This window comes from Harpia harpyja, chromosome 12, assembly GCF_026419915.1.
Source record: "Harpia harpyja isolate bHarHar1 chromosome 12, bHarHar1 primary haplotype, whole genome shotgun sequence".
Lineage (NCBI taxonomy): Eukaryota > Metazoa > Chordata > Aves > Accipitriformes > Accipitridae > Harpia > Harpia harpyja.
In genome coordinates, this window is record NC_068951.1 from 37,686,105 (window position 1) to 37,700,819 (window position 14,715).

Here is a 14,715-nt window from a genome sequence, read left to right on the forward strand (position 1 = left end):
ATATGTTACTTGAACAGTCACAAGGAAAGAGAGATTAGAATGACTTGTTCTTGTATGAGCAGTGTATTAAAAAAAAAAAAAAGGTGAGATATTCATTACACAGCTACAGCTCAAATCCTGGACCTTTGAAGAAAAAAAAAAAAAAAAAAGAAAATGCTGACCTAAAGCTGGAACTAAAGATGAACCTTTATTTAAAAGGAAGGAAATGTAACAAATTACTCACATATCTTTCCTTAAACTGTATTTTTCTCTTAATCTCCATGCTACTAAGACATAAGTAGCAATGGAACCTTCATCAGGACACTCATTTGTAATCAAATATTCTGTTTCTCTAAGTATCTGCATGTTGACACAATACAGAAATACTAGTAATTATCACCCATTATACTAACAATTGCTGCTTTCTTGAATGGCACTGGATGACATACCTAGTTTGAAATTTTAGTACTTTATTTTCTCTGAGAATATTATTTATAAGCCTTTTTAAAGACTGTAATCAAAAATAGCAATGCAGATAAGTTCTAGAGCTGTAAATTTCACTTCAAGTGCTTCATTTTAACGCATTTGAGTGCAATCTGATTGATGTATCAAACCACTGAAAAACGGGTTACAATTTGAGCCAATCTTGCTGAACCAAAAGGAGCTATGAAAAAAAAAAAACCCAACCTTTCTAATGTAGAGTTCAATATAGAGATTGGAGACAACCAGTATTAGTGTACATAAGGGGCCTAAGGATTTCCATCTAAAAGCATTAAAGGAATTTTTGTGTCAAGAATTATTTTCCACTTAGTTGCAACACAGTACATACTAAAACTGAGTTAAAAAGAACAAACCAAACCAAAACCTTTCTCATTCATCTGCATAGCAAACCTGAAAGCAATAGTACCTCAGCATTTCTTAGCCGTCTCCCTACTGGTATTTCATCCTCTTCCTCCCTTCTGCCAGCCCCGAGTCCTCCTGCTGCTTTGGCCCTCATCTTCAGCACCAGCATACCTCGGTAGCGCTTTACCTACTGATCCCAATGTAACCAGGGCAGACAGCTTCAGAGTGTAGTGTGTGCTCCTCAGAGAATATGAGCGTGGACTACACAAAGTCAAAGTTTGTAGATTAAAAAAAAAAAAAGCAAGAAAGAAGTCTAGTGAAGACTCTGGATCAAATTTTTGTCTGAACTCAAATGGTTTTAAAAAAAGAGTGCTGAAGCCTGATTTCAGATTCACTCAGATTGCTCAGTATTCACTGACACCAGGGTGAATACCCATTTAAGTCATTATTATCAATTACCAATGATAAATTAAAAAAAAAAAAAAAGTAAAAGAGTAATTTGAATTCCAGCTTTTAAACTAACACCACTGCCTTTCAGGAAGGTACTGTAGCAAGTGCTGCAAAAAATTTGGAGACACCTACCTGACTAAAGAAGGAAATAATTTATAAAAATGTAGAAAACGTGATCCTAAAGCATTAGAAAGCTCACCCAATCAGAGATCAAAAAGAAGTTTAATTCCACATTAACCAGCTTAAATCTAGAAGATTGGATACGTGCGTACCGCTTTCAGATCACCTACACATCAATAACAGATTGCAGAAAAGATTTCGCAAACCATTTCAAACAACAAATGAACTTGAGAAAATAAGGGTCAGAAGTAATACATGAACAGAAAAGACTACATTCAGGAAATTTCATTCAACGTTAATTAGTCATTTACAGAATGAAACATATTACAACATTTTCAACTTTACACCTGAATTCAGTATTAACCACTTACACAATGCAATTTAAACTGATTTGAACTGCTGCTACTTAGGCACTTTTAAGATTAACGAGTGAACTTAATGCCAAATGTTTTAAGAGTGCCCCAGTGTAGAACAGAAGACTGAGAATTCATATCCCTTTAGTCATTTACCATGAGATTTGGATTAAATCCTCTCCTTTTCCTCCTTTGTGACTTTGTCAAGTCCTATTCATCTCCCCATACTTCACTTTACCTTTAGTAAAAAAGAGATCATTTTTGTTTTCCCCTACTGTTAGTCTATCTTGTCTCTTAGGACATAATTTTCAAAGGCACAAAGGCCAATTAGGAAAGTATATTCAACTGAAAGCCAATTAAGTTTCACACCTTTCTTTACCTGTATCTTTGAAAATCTCTTTCATGTTTGACATGCTGCATAATCAGACTCGGAATTCATACTAATTTGAAACTATTTTATCATCATCAATACCAAATTACGCAAGCTATCCGTTTGTTTTAAAATTAAATACTCTGATGGAGGAGACCCAAAATAGCCTTAAAATGTTAATGTATGATGCAAAAGCAATGATCTAGAGGATGCTCTGGCTTTTTAACAAGCTCTAGTCTCAGACTTGGAATGATAATACTGATGAAAACACTGACAAGGATTTAATGAAATTCTAGAATAACCTTGTTGGGCTTGTGCTCCATAGGAAACAGAGGGGGAAGGAACAAAATATATATCTATGGCAAAAATTCATGAAGATCTGACTTCGTACAGTTAGAAATGTCGATACAGGCAAATATTTTAAGGGTCAATGAAAGTAATCATGCTGGTATAGTTGATATAGCTAGCTCGTCAACTCAAAAGAGAGATATCTGAGGCAGCACATCTTCAAGAGAAGTGAGGGGCGTATCACCACTCTTTTCAGCAAGGAACACATGTCCCTCTTGCTGCAAGAAAGCACTTGCTAATGGCTGCCACCAAGACAGACGTAGTGCAGTTCTTCCAGGACAACATGAGAACAATGTGGATGTGATGAACTACTCTACCACAGAAGGTTTTCAAGATCTCCAGAAGAGAGATGGTAGTCCTTCTGCAAAATTAGAATAACTGGAGGGTATTTTACTCAATAACAATGGGATTCATTTGACTTATCTCAGCAGTTCATTACCAAGGACTATGAAGTACTCACTGAGGTAAAAAAATACTTAAAAAAAAAAGGCTCTATGTCAGAGAGTATTTGGGCAAAAAAAAGCCACCTCTGCTAGAAATCCAGACTTCTGTAGTGACAGAATAACCTCAAATCTCTCTCAGTTTTACCCCACTTTTACATCAGTGTGGCTGCACTAGTCCTCATATAATTCCTCTCAGTGTACATTAGTTTACAGGAAATCAGAATAACGACCAAAATATTTACACTAAAGCCCAAGGGAGAGTATGTTCTTTGTGGAGTATAAACACATTATCCCAATTAAAGGTCATGTATGAGCTCTCCTCCATTCACATAGTGTTACAGCTCTCTTTTTAAAAGGTCGTAGGTAGGCTGTAAGTTAAGTTATAAAAATATTTTGCCTTGAGCTAGAGCATTACTTACTATAAGCAGTGCTGCACAAGCATCTAGCGCTAAATCTGCATGGAACAACGCTGCATAATACTTGTGCCTGCTTTGACGGGACAGTACAGGATGTGAGAAAGAAGAAATGATCACAGAAGTTATGATTATTTATTTACCAATTTGTTTTAAAAGAGGGAATAAATACTAGAGCATCAAGCTCAGATGTCAGCAGGCCTACAACCTACTTCGGGAACCCTAGGATGAGCAGATGCTGCCAGAACAGAAGCAAGACTTCTCAGTACAGTAGGAAAAGGTGAATTTTGCCACCTTAATGATGCTATCTTCATCCTTAGAACTGCAAAATTCAATTCATGGAGTAAATAAGAAATTTAAAATGCAAAGTGAGGATGAGCTCTTCAGGTCACACCTCTGATTAAAACAAATAATCCTTGCATTAGGGGAGAACACCTAACCTCCCACACACGCCACAGGAAGCACTGGCAGTGCCAATCTAACATTATGTCCTCAACCATTTGCTTTCTTCCTCTGTGCCTTAAGAGAGCCTTGTATCTTCCTTTCTCTTCAGGACAAACATCTTTCATTCCACAGCAACAGCAGTGAAGTAGTGAAACACTCTGTCCCACATTCCCAGATGCTGTGTAGACAAATCAACTAATATGGACAAGTACTGCCCTTGCATTCATGTAACCTGACCCTTTCAGGTAATACTACTACTATTATTTGGTTTCATTTTGTAAGAATCAGATTTTGAGACTTGTTAAAAAAAAAAAAAAAAGAAAAAGAAATCATGTGTTCATATGGATATTTATCCTACCTGCCACTTGCAGAAACAGTTAAAAAAAAAAAAAAAAAAAAAAAAAGAAGGACGTGCGTATGTGGTGCCAGACAGCAAAACACACATGCATGGCATCAATACAAAGGTCAAGAATGAACAACACACAGGACAATATACTATTATTTTCTTTGTAGCAAAAAATGTGGTATGGATTTAAGTTGATCACCTAAAAATACAAGCTGCCATATGCACTTGCCAGAACTGTTGAACTGATCTATTCTGCACATAACCATTTAAAATGCCTGTTAGAGAAACCTAATTGGGCTGCCCTGCTATGATTTTAAAAATTGCTTGTTTTGATTACCTGCCACTCAGGATCTTTATACCACTCTTCTATCTTCTAAAAGAGATGCCATTATATTTGTTTCCACCATGATAGTTCTTAAGTTAACACATATACCCACACGCATCACCTACCCTATCAGACTTTTGTCTCAACTGTTCATGTGTAGGAGGAAAGACTAATTCAGGAGAAAAACATGAAGTTAAAAACAAGCATTTAAGTACTCCATAAGCAGAGTAAAAAGAAAGATGATTAGTGCTGCAATTAATTCTACTTAAGTGTAGATGATACCCAGTCTTTCTTCTCTTGAAACAAATGGATTTCTTTCATCACTCACAAGATAACTAGTGTCACCTGTCCATCTCTGATTAGCTGATACCAGAGACAACCCATTTTTGATGAGCAGGATCAGATGCCTTCAGTATCTCTGTCAATGCAAACGTAATGCTCTTTTCATGGAGAATACAAGCCATACTTTTTAGTGCTGAAGCAGAAGACTCTGTCATTCTTACAGGGGAAATAAATCAGAAGTCAAGACCCGATTCTCTTCTGTCTTATAACAGTATAAATCAGGAAAAATACACTTAAGTCACCAGGGTTACAGCATTTTATAGAAATACAAGTGAAACTAGAATTCCATCCTCAACCTTTTCTCCATTATCAGCACAATGAGACTGAAAAAACCCACAAATGCAAACACAAAGCCATTTTGCAGAATAAGTGAGATATGCCCCACAATTGTGAAACTAACTCTAGGGACTAATATTTTTAAAAAGATCTAAGGAGAATCAAAAGGAAAATTGAGAATTACACACGGGTGAGAATTTAAAAAAAAGTTTTAAAAAAGGAATTCAGATGAAGAGAGAAGGCATTTGGATGAGACGTGCTGTTCTCAGATTAAACTCAGTTTATTCAAAAGCCTTTGGTTCCAGGTTCACTTGCTAGTCAGCTACTTTGGTTTACAAAGATGTATTCCAAATACCCTTTGCTCTGAAGAGGCATTAAGTCACCAGATAACCAACCAGGATACTGTTTTTAACAGCAATACAAGCATACAACAAACAAAAGTAAAATACATATTTTTATTGTTTTTTTCTGATTAGACTCTCTGTAGAGTCACTTTGACTCTACAAATATTCTTCTGCCATTTTAGCTCACTGTAAAATATTAGCTGAAGTGCAATGCACCTCAAGTGGTAATCTTTGGCAAAACCAGGGTTTAACAGAGACTTCACTTGCTTGTCTGAGACATATCAATTAATTTCAAACACTGAATTTCATACTTTGAGGAAGATGTATGAGCTCTCTGAAGTTGATATTAAGTGTATAAAGCGTATAATTTTCTTTTGTGTATAATGATAACTTTTGTGCAATATGTAAAAAGGTTGTTGCAAGAAATAATAAAGATCACCAGTGGAAGAAAGGGAAAAGAAAGATTAATCTTCAACTGTGATGACTTCAATAGATGAAAAAAAAATTTCCAAATGCTACTGTGATAGAACACAAGCACAGCTCATCTGAGAAAGTTGTAGAAACTTGCAGACTGGAAGCCGAAACACATCAGAGAGACTTATTTTTGCAGCAGGATGAGGAGGAGTTGGATCAAGTGAGTGCTTGAATTCCTTACCAGTTTTGTTTCTGTATCACCAAAGGTGCTTTACATATTCATTTGTATGTACATTTTACCTAATCACAACTTATGTTTGGAATCTGTAAAATAAAATTCTCATTTCCTTTACAGGAAAAACAAGAAACCAAACAAACTACATATTTGTGTTTCATTTACAACAATGATCCATTAATTTACAGGGAGAAAAAGATTTTATGTAATTTTTTTTTTCCCCCAATTCCCCGGAGCCCCAAAGAAGTATCTACTGCAATATAATTGGTTCCAAAGCACCCTTGATTCTGTACATTCAGTTCCATTTTAGCTGTGCAGGCAACTGTTTTACAAGCTTATTTGAAGATATTTTGTAAATAAGATTTATGATACTTTCGTGGTGTTTCGAGTTAATTAAATATTTTGAGTGACAACTGCAAATAACTACCGCTACTTGTTTTAAATAAAAATCTAATCACTACACAAAGCTTAATAAACAGACCAAATAGAGCAAATAAAATGCAAACAATAAAATACACCATCCAAGACAAGCTTTTTTAAAATAATGAATCTAAGATCAAATAAGATGTTTTGTAATTGGCATGAAAGACAGAAATTTAAAAACATAATACTACTATGGAGTTCCTGTACACTAGCTACCATGTCAGCCTATTCTCTATGACATTATATTCTCTTTCGTTCATAAGTTATTACGTGGTAGACTACAGCTTTACCGTTTCAGAGTTAAAATGACCTTAAATAAGTGTTTCTCTCATCCTAGTGCCAACTTGAAAGAATAAAACAACTTTAAGTATTTTTGTATTCATTTTTGTATGTTGCTTAGTAGCCTAAATTACTACTTTTCTACTGAATTTCAACCTTCTTAATTTTTTGACAAAAGTTTAAAATAAACATGTGTTAAAGTTACAGGATTTTAAAAAGTATATTTGACACTTGTCCATTTCATGACAGAAACTTTAAAAACTATTTGAGTATTACTGAGATTTCAGAACAGATGTTTATTAAATAACTATCACTCGTAGAAAATGTGGATAAACTAAAGATAACTCTTCCACAAATGCTTAGACATATTTTTGGACTCCAGATTGCATTTACCAAAATTAGTAGGTGATCTTGAAAATTCTAGTTAACCAGAATGTAGCAAATCCCTTCCTGACCATCACAGACACTGGTCACATGTAAACAGCAGGAAGACCACCTAAGTCTCTATTCACACAAACCCATGAGTTGTTTATTAATCTTAATAATAAATATTATTTTTCTTTTCCATTCAGACACAGCATGCAACAATTTTCTAGGAGCGCTCAAAAGCCTATGCAAAAAAAAAAAATCAACAGCAATAAATCAGAACTTGATCCGCAGCTTTTTTAAAATCTTTACAACTAAAATTAAATGTGGTTGTTCTCATTGTTAGAGGAAAAAATGAACATGATAAAACTGAGAGAAAGCTAGTTTCTAACTTGATTTTTTTTTTGTGTGTGTGTTTGTTTTTAGAAGATTCCCTTCTTCCAATGGCAAATTTCTTATTGAAGGTAGAACATTCAGCCTTCTTCAAGTAATTATACAGTAACATATCTAATCAAGAAGAGGGAGACATGATACAAAGTAGAGAAGTTAGCATCTCTCCAAAATGTTAGAAGGCTCTTCTTGAAAGAGAGCCTAAGCGTTAAAGTCTTAAAATAGATGGCTAAAAAACAGGTTTTGAAATCACCTTCGAGGCTCTGTCAAGAGACAAAGGTTTGAACTGTATGACCTTTTACCAGCCAAAAGAAAGCTTTTTGCAGAAACCTCAAGAAAACTATTTCCTGCATTTTTTCTTCTCCTGACATCACAGATTATCAGCTGCAAAATTTTTCCCTGTTATATTCAGTGAAGTCACATTCTGTGTGCACTTAAAGACAGGAGTAGTAATACTATGGGAATTATGCTTCTTTGACTCATTGAATAAAAATGCATCTCAACTACATTACTGATTAAAACCTCATTAATAATTTGGAAAATAAAGAAATTTTTCATATGTATTTGATTGGCTTGAAATTATTTTTGAAATTTCCTGGTAATTCAAATTTCCAGTTTACAAAGAGTACCGCTATCCTCCATTCTGGCCCTATTTAGTAGTTTTTCACACTGGACAAGACACCACCACCAGAATATTCTGGTAGTGAAGTGAACAGATGAATAGGGCATGAAAAATGAATGAACAGGGAACCCCTAGAATAGTTCAAGTTGATGCTTGTGATTATTCAAGCTATGACAGCTTTAAATGGATATGGAATGTTTTTCCCCACTTCTTCCACAATTTTGAATCACTATATAGCATTTCCCTTTTTATTTTGCATGCATACGTTAGCCGACACAAACTTTTGGACCCAAAGAATTCATCAAAGGCTTTTACTAAGTTCTTACCAACAAAGATGCCTAAACTTAAATGTTAAGAATTTTTTTTTTTTTTTTTTTCCTTTCGATGACTGACACTGAACTGGTCAGATGTTTGGGTTTGGGTTTTTGGGGTTTTTTTTTTTTTGGCTTTTTTTCTTCCCAAATTTGGGTATTTATTATATAGTTATGCTTATAGAATAGACACAGAAATTCAATTAATAGCCTTAAAAGAATCAAGGTTTTGTTTTCACATATAAGAAATGTAACTGCACCAACACTGAAATTAAAGGGACACTCTGGGTGACAAATTTATGAGGTTAAGATGTAAACAGCCCTGGGTACTGAAAGACAGGCATGTAACCAAAAGATAACAATCACCATAATTTTAAGGTGATTTCTAAACCATTCAAATTATAACTTTGTTACTTAAGTCTATTTTGATAATAATTCCATCTAATATATAAGTGAAAGATCAAGCACTAAACGAAGCCAGCTTATTATGAGTTCAGAAAGTCATGGCCACTGAATTAACACATGCACTGCAACTGGATTTGCTGAGCATGTTTGACAGATCCCGCAGGACGTGCAGCTGTATCTGAACACTAAAACACACACAGAAGTCCTCTAGCCATGCATGACGAGCCCATATTGGAAGAGAACTTCCAACCTCAAAATCTATCAGCTTGAGCAGGAATTCCATGCTGTTTACTATCCCCATTTCCCAGTGGAGCTCAGGTCGATGCTTTCACGTCAGTTACGGGCTTAGTATTCTACAGATATATTTTTACTCTTCCTGGGAGAAACAGCTTTACAAAAAAAAAAAACCCCAAACCTTCCCAGGTTTCTACAAATCTGTTGTTATTCCCATTCCTCTGACTTCTCAATATGTGACCTGTTTCAAACCATATGAAATAGCACACAATTTTACAACAGAAAATACCAGTAAATCATTTAAAGTCACAGTGCTTCATAAAATAAACATCTTCATGCTTGTCTAAAGAATAATCACAGCTAGAAGACATATTGAGATAGAGTGAGCAATGGTGTGTCAAAGAGCACTTTAAAGGTTCCCATTTCAGAATACGAGGTTAGCACGCTTAGAAAGGCCACATCTTACTACTAAAAAATAGATATACAATGCTTTTGGCTAGGTTAAATATCTGTCACATTACTTAAAATATTTCACCTTTTTTACCATATGACAAATAAATGGTCTGCTTTTCATTATTCAGATGCATTTTTTTTTCCACATCGATCTGCAAACTAGAAAGTGTGTTGTGCTGCTTAAAATTTGGATTATTTTTTGTCACATGCAAAAGTAAGGAACATGTGGCTGTAACTGTTATGAGCCAAATAACATAACGTAGTTTAATTCTCATCTCATTTTACACTAATGTCTTGTAGATTCCAATTTAAAGATGCTTTCTTTTTTTCTGGTTATTTTACCATACACTTTCATTTTTTCACATGCATTTCTTTCGCATATGCTGTTTGTGTTGTATAGCTTATAACTATTAAGACAACTTCATTCAACAATGTAGTTAATAATGACTAGAAAAAAAAACAGCGATAGAAACTTTTCAATGATTTGCGTTTATGTAGAAAAATTAAAATACTCAGAGCTGTCAATCCATCATCTTTCATAAGAACTAGAGTTTACTTTTAAACTCTCTACATTAAAGGTTTTCCATCACTAAGAAAATGTCTTTCTATTATCAGAAAGTCAGTTCTGAAGGGAAATAACTAGGAGCAATAAGACGAAATTAAGCAAAGGAATATTTAGACAGAATTGAAGTCAACTTTTCTAATACTGTAGGCTGGATAAAGTCTCTGGAAGGAAAAAATAATTCCATTGCATAGTACAGCTTATTACATTGGACAGTTTTAATTAGATTAGACAACAGAAGCCTAGAACCAAAATCCATTCTACAGCAGGTAAGGAATTACTGAAATCTCCCATACTCCAGCACTACATTTAAAGATAATAAAATGTCTAGATTTCTTCAATTTTATCTACAATGGCTATCAAAGTCTACATTTACATTTCAAAACAAAAAACCCTGCTGAAAACATACATCATTTATGCTTTTAGCAGAAGAACTTAATATCTTAATTTCGTAAAGATAGGGAAGGACATGGAAGCAGAAAGCTCGATTCATTAGAAGCAAAGGACTCTTGGCAGATCTCCAATAAGATCACAGCATAAAAACTAGTTTGCTTGCGTTCCTCCTTGCTAACAAACCTTCTTCCCCCCCATGGTTAACAGCAATATAGTTTCATAACTTCAAAATGTATGAGTAGGTTTAAATGATCACCAACTGTCTGAATCAGCATTTATCTATTAAAACTGTTTAATTTGCAGGAAGAGTGAAAAAATATGCAAGAGTGGACAAAGCAACATTTTATCAAAATAAAAGCATTGTTAGCAGATGCAAAGTACCTGCTGCAACTCCAAAATCAAATCCACCATTAAATGAAACTGCTTTTCACACTGGAGAAGCAGCATCTTAACGAATTTAATAGAGCTGGCAAGGAAGTACTGTCTATATTAACAGCATCCTTTTAATGTAGTTATGAATTCCTCAGACAGGAGTTCACAGCATAAACTTCTGATTGTCAAGAGATTTTTTTTGTTGTCAACACAAATATAAAAAGTAACACCAGCAATCAATTTTAACACTAAAAGCAATAATAGGTAAAGACTGAAAATTCATGGGGAAGCTATAATCTTCTGTTATATGGCATGCAACAAGCAATTCAAATAATATTTTAATGTATTTTTTCTTCTTTACAGTCTACTGATATTGAGGCTTGGAGATCCATTATTAAGTGCTGAAGGTAAAACAAAATAAACGAGAAATACATAGAAGTTGGAAGACAAGAATCATTGCTGACATTAATGTAAAGGTTTTTTTTTAAAATCAAGAAAAAATAATAGTAACAAGAGTCTATACAGAAGTTTATCTTCGGTTCTACTTCAAAAAGAAAAAATAGTTTTCTGTCAGTAACACCACCTTTAAATGTAGATATGTTTTATGCCTTTTACTCCATTAATAGAAACAAATACTGATAAATAGCATGGAACAATACTTGGTCCAGTCATTTTTAACGCTCAACTCATTCTTTGATAGCTTTAAATGGCTCCTTTCCTTAGGAGAAAGGAGCAGTAAATTTTCTTGCATTCAGCAATAACAGTAGACCTGGAGTCTGATCAGCAGTGGTCATACAATCAGTTAAAAGAAAACAGCAATTAATTTATGTTTTATAACAACTTTCTTACTTGTGCAATGTTAATTATAGAAAAATTCATTAATGGCCTTATTTACAGAGAACGAATGCCAGCATCAAACCAACCCAATTTACGAATGACGCTCTGCCAGCAAATGGTGATTCACTAACAGAGCAAGTGAATTAACAATCATTTTCCTTACAAAATAATAGTAGGCAAAAATATAACTTGGCAGTATTTCCCTCTTGTTAATGTGGACACTAATTAGCATAGTTATATAAAAAAGATTTGAATTAAACATGTCAAGGTCTCAGAATTGTTTTAATTCCTCTTTGCTTAATTAATCCAAATATTTAAATTAGCTTCTTCATGTAATTTGGTGTTTTAACCAGAATCCCACTGAATCCCACTCATAGACACATAAAATTATTATTTGCAGACTGCTTATGTAGCTCCCTTTTGAAACCTGCAACTAAAATAAAGATGTAATCCCTTCACATAAAACATCTTTAAGAAGTCATGGTCTCTGTTAATTAGCCAAGCACTTATCCTACTCTCTAACTGACCAACAGATCTTACACAGTATGCAACTAACTCATCAGTTTTGTGATTCTTCTTTTTATCAGTAAGTCTAGAATATTCATACAAACTACATTTCAGCTAAAACTTCTTCCTTACTTTTCCCACAGTTTCCAGAAATGAAGGAAAAAAAAGTGTTTTGGAAGCTGCAGTGATTAGCAAGTGTCCAAAATTTTATTTTAGAAAAGCCACATACTCCAGCACAGGAAGTAAATACTGTTGTATGCATTTGCCTGTCTTAGTTTGCCAGTTTTCCACAGTTCTCTTTAAGCTACGGTCCTTGTAGCATTCATGGAGTGCTCCACATTTAGGGTGATTTTTACTTGAGTTTTCTTTCCCACGACAAACTACAGTTTTTCATTGTTTTCCCTAGAATCCTAACACTTAAGCTTTGTAGGCATTTGTAACAAGTATTAATTGTCCCTATGAAAACATTCTTCCTCTGTTTTACTGAGATGGAGTGCCCATAATTTTAGTGCAACAGTGAGCGTTGACCAAAACCCAACTCTGTCCTTAGTGCGAATGGTGAGCAGATCTCAGTCTTCCCTCCTCAACACTGTTTAGGAATAGGAGAAAATAATACAAGCTGGTCTCTTTTGTTGTGGTCTAAAAATGGATGTATTACTTTTACCATTGAATCCAAAGGTGCAGTGCGGTATCTTCCATGTATCCATAAATTATGGAAAGTTTCTATCTAACTCAACAAGACTGGCTATTTTCTCTTTTCATTTTGAAATGGATTGATATTATTAATTCTAAATTCGTTTCACCTTCTTTTCTGTTCTAACAAACCTAATTTCAGAGAATTACTCTTACAAATTAAAATGATCCTTCTCTCTCACTGGACTTTTTAAGCACTTCTTTTTAACCTGCACCTGTTAACAAGAATCTCATGTGAATGGACTCACAATTTCTTCAAGATGAGATGAGCTCCAAAAAGTCACGTCTTACCCCATTTGCGCTATCATAATTTTGTCGTAATCTGTAATTACATTGTCTTCTTGGCAAGTACTGGAAGTAATATCAGTATTCTTTATAAGTAGATCAGTCTTCAAGAGAAAATCTCCTAGACACATGGCAAATTGTGAGTACCCGTGGGAACAAATGAAGATCTGTGCTGGGCTGCTCCATCACTGTCAATATCCTTGACATGAATTCAGAAATCTAGCCAGCATTTGGAAGCAGTAATTCCTGCAAATCTTTTTAATGTCACAAACTGTATGACAGTTGCATTAATTACAAATAATATTACCCTACCAAAAAAAAAAAAAACCCAACCAAAAAACCACCCCTATACAGATTACCTGGCATACATTTTGTCCTTTTCTTTTTAAATGGGGCTTCAAGGTAAACATGCAGAATGGATACAATCTCAATAATAAAGCCTTAGCCACCAAAAAATCAGAGGTGAGATGGGAGGGTGTTTACTGGAAGAGCAAAACTGGAGTTCTAGTCATGTTTTACTGACTGTTAACCAATTAACTGGTGCAAGGACTGCTAAGAGAGGCTGTGTCCGTACTGCTGGATAGGCTACAACTGCTATTACAACATGACTTACAAAATATTACAACATCACACCCAAATGCACCACAGAAATAAAGTGGAAGTGAAAAAGAGATTTCCTTTGCTTTCTCTCCAAAATAGAGGGCGTGACCATAACTCTTCTTACTAATATGGCACTTATTAGAATAAAAGAATCAAATCTTAAGAAAGTGATAAATAGATAATAAAGAAAGTGTCTGCTGCACAGTTCTGGACAGTTTAGTTTTCAGATCACTGTTGTGGATCATATTGTGAAGTCAAAGAAAGAAAACGAGAAAAAAACAAATAGCTCAAGCACCTAATGCAATAAAATTATTCCTTTAAATGGCAAATACCTGTTTTCATGGAGATAGGACTGCAAACACCAACAGGTTAGCAAAAGGCTAGCAACCTATCAGAATAGTATTTTTTGCAAATACGGCAGCTAAAACTTATAATAAAATCTTAATTGACATATCCATAACACCTGTAGACTCATATATACAACATTATAAATAAATTTCCACAAATAAAAAGACTTTTTCTCCCTGAAGAGAAATTATTTTGCATTGCATTTTTCACAATACTTACCCAGAATAAACCAGATCCTTTCCATGAGAAAATTACCACCTAATCACTGGACAGAAGTGGTTAAAACATTGCTAAGAAGCAATTTGACTGATATCATTTTACTAACTTAGTTGGACAACAATTGCCAAGCAAGATCAGTCTTAAACTCCATTTAATTCAAGACGCTACTTTGAGCAGCGTTTAGTACCAAATGCTTCAGAGGCAAGTCAAAGAGACATCAGAATAACCTAATGAGTGTTAGCTTGGCAAATTTATGGAAAAAACATCTAGAAAGCTTACTTTATGAAAGTCAAATCAAACTCTATTTTATGCAGGCCACTTTACACTGTTTTTATCATTTAGTATGTACCTTATATTATTTTCAATTCATT

General features: G+C 34.4%; 1 protein-coding gene across 1 annotated transcript in view; it reads right to left on the minus strand.

Moving 5' to 3' along the window:
- The window catches only part of NAALADL2 (N-acetylated alpha-linked acidic dipeptidase like 2), a 507,372-nt gene that overhangs the window by 117,196 nt on the left and 375,461 nt on the right, over positions 1-14,715 (minus strand). The gene's annotated exons all lie outside the window — the stretch shown is intronic.